General features: G+C 37.9%; 1 protein-coding gene across 2 annotated transcripts in view; it reads left to right on the top strand.

Moving 5' to 3' along the window:
- LOC138037560 (uncharacterized) overlaps window positions 1-1,941 on the top strand; it is a 91,291-nt gene extending 89,350 nt beyond the window's left edge. For both annotated transcript variants that reach the window (XM_068883473.1, XM_068883469.1), the window contains exon 44: window positions 1,465-1,941. The gene's annotated coding sequence lies outside the window, so the exon portion shown is untranslated. The remainder of the gene's footprint in view (window positions 1-1,464) is intronic.
- The last annotated feature ends 507 nt before the right edge of the window (window positions 1,942-2,448 follow it).

Here is a 2,448-nt window from a genome sequence, read left to right as displayed (position 1 = left end):
TGGTAGCTTTAGGCCCTTTTTACAAGCAGGTAGGGTAACTCTATTGCTAGGGTTACCCTAGCAGGAGGGTCAAACATAGCCCGGTGTTGCAAGCAAAATGTCACAGGTAGGGTTACCCTGCCTGCTTGTAAACAGGCCCTTAGTTATAACAGGCATGAAACCTAAGTCAAGCAGCATATCAAGGTAATTCGAGATGTAGTTGTCATCATTATATTTTAAAAAATGATATTCATGTCATCGGAAATAAATATTTAATGTTATGTGCCTTGTTCTTTAACTCTTCTAGTTGGGTCTTTAAAGTTTCAAAAAACAAATCTCGACCGCTCGAAGAATGTCTGTATACACTTGCAATTATAATACTCTTTTGCCTTTTTCGTGGAAGTTCAATCCAGCAAGATTTAATGACATCTACACACATGTCAAGATCACGTCCTGTTAAAAAATCTAATTCATCTGAGATAATAAAAATGTGTTTAAAACCATTGCATCTGATATGATTTTAAAAAAACTCGTTATATATAGATTAAAATAGCCTTAAACTGAATTTTCGGTTGCAACTGCAGCTTCTTCAGAGTAAAATATGAATATAAAATCATGATGACTGATCGCCTTTCAGACGTGTTTAAAACTGTTGTATTTTATTAGTAGGCTAGCTTACTGCTATTAAAAAAATCGGCCTTCTTTGATAAAGTGGCAGAACATGCACTGCAGCCAAGGAGATGCCGTTTTTTCACCTTTCTACTTTCGTTTGGTGTAGCATTGGTGAAAGTGACTGTGAATTCCTGAATTGTTGCAGGAACAAGGAGACAGTGTTTTTTGGTCAATGACCTACAATGACCTTCTTGTGACCTATAGGCCACAAGAAACCTTCATTGTTGGATTTAAAACATGGGCGGAAATTGGGTCATAGATATATTTTGGCAATTAAAAAATCACTTGAATGTTCCTACTCTCGCTTTAACAATATCTCAGCCATATCAGCTGGATTAATGCCTATAGTTAAATCCAAGCAAGGAAAATATCCATGCTTGGGTGGATGAGTGCGACTCAAATTCTGTTTCGGTTCATCCTGTGGGACGTAAAAGAACCCGCACACTTGTCGCAAAGAGTAGGGCATGTAGTTCCCAGTGTTGTGGTCTGTCTTCTGTGATGTATCATGGTTGGGAGAGTAAATGCTCGGAGATATTAGCTACACCAAGCTACTCTAAAAATCCGAGGGTAAATAAAGATATATGATATGATATGATATGATTTTGTCCTACGTGACATCGGATCGGAAGCACTGCTTTTAGCTTCAATCAACACAAGCTTTTCTCTTTCCAGCCTCATGGGCAGGGCGAACTTCCAAGAATGCACTGGTTGGCACCTCTGCCTCTGCTATAATAACACAGGCTATGATGAACAGAAAAAAAAAAAGGATTACTACTCTGTTATAATGTTAACGTCCTTATCTTATTGTCATAGGTGAGAGAGAATCTTTCAACGGAATTTACAAAATGCTGTTTCCTTGAAATGATGTGCCAGCCCATTTGGAGAATGAACTGAAGAATCTTGTGGTAACATTAAACCGTTTCTGGCTCCATTCTTCTCACAGACTCTTAATTAATTATATCTCACGTGGTATACCCTAAATGAGAAAGGGTCGACGTAATTAGACGTAATACAAAAGTAATAATCGTTGCCAGGAATCCTTAATTAAACCCTTTCATAGCTCGAATAGTTTGCGGTTTTTTGAGATTACACTGTTCTCAAAGTTAAAATAAGAATCTTTAGTGCAGCTGTTTAAATGCCTCCTAGCGTCCGTTACTTTTGGGGTTTTTAGACCTCTTTACGAGGTAAAGTCAGTTTGCTTAAAGCAATAAACAAAGTCGTATTAAGAGGAAACAGTTATTCTCATCTTATCAACATGAAATGAAATAAATATATGCTTTGTAAAATCAACGTTGTTTCCGATGTCTGGGTTTTTGGAAGAACCTTACATGTCCTTTGGGTTAATTCACATCATGTCAAAAAATCAGCATGGCAAGGGGTTTATTGTTTGTTTTCTTTTTCTCGTTAACGTATGCCGTGCTTCTCAGAGTTGTTTAATCCGATTGGATTGACCACAGGCGACTTCAAATTTGGGCAAAGGCTACACAAAACAACATATATATATATATGTATATATGGGAACCCGTTTCCTCTGCAGAACCGGTAGACGCATCCCACGCCATAGTACGTATTTCAATTAAGGAGGAGTGAAATATAGACAGTTGTGTAATCTATTCATTTGTCTCCTTGTTGACCACAGATAGCTTCCAGCGAGAGCAGGAAGGAAATCCGATTTATTATCTGCATGCCTCTCTTTTCTTAGAGCCTCGTGCACCTCAAAACGAGCCACTGCTATTTTCCAACTTAACTGGTGAACTCTTTTTTCATATTACAGACGTTTTTCGGAATACGATCCGA

The sequence above is a fragment of the Montipora capricornis genome, chromosome 1, assembly GCF_036669925.1.
Source record: "Montipora capricornis isolate CH-2021 chromosome 1, ASM3666992v2, whole genome shotgun sequence".
Classification (NCBI taxonomy): Eukaryota; Metazoa; Cnidaria; class Anthozoa; order Scleractinia; family Acroporidae; genus Montipora; species Montipora capricornis.
Note: the sequence above shows the minus strand (reverse complement) of the source record. Positions and strands in the feature narration are given on the sequence as shown.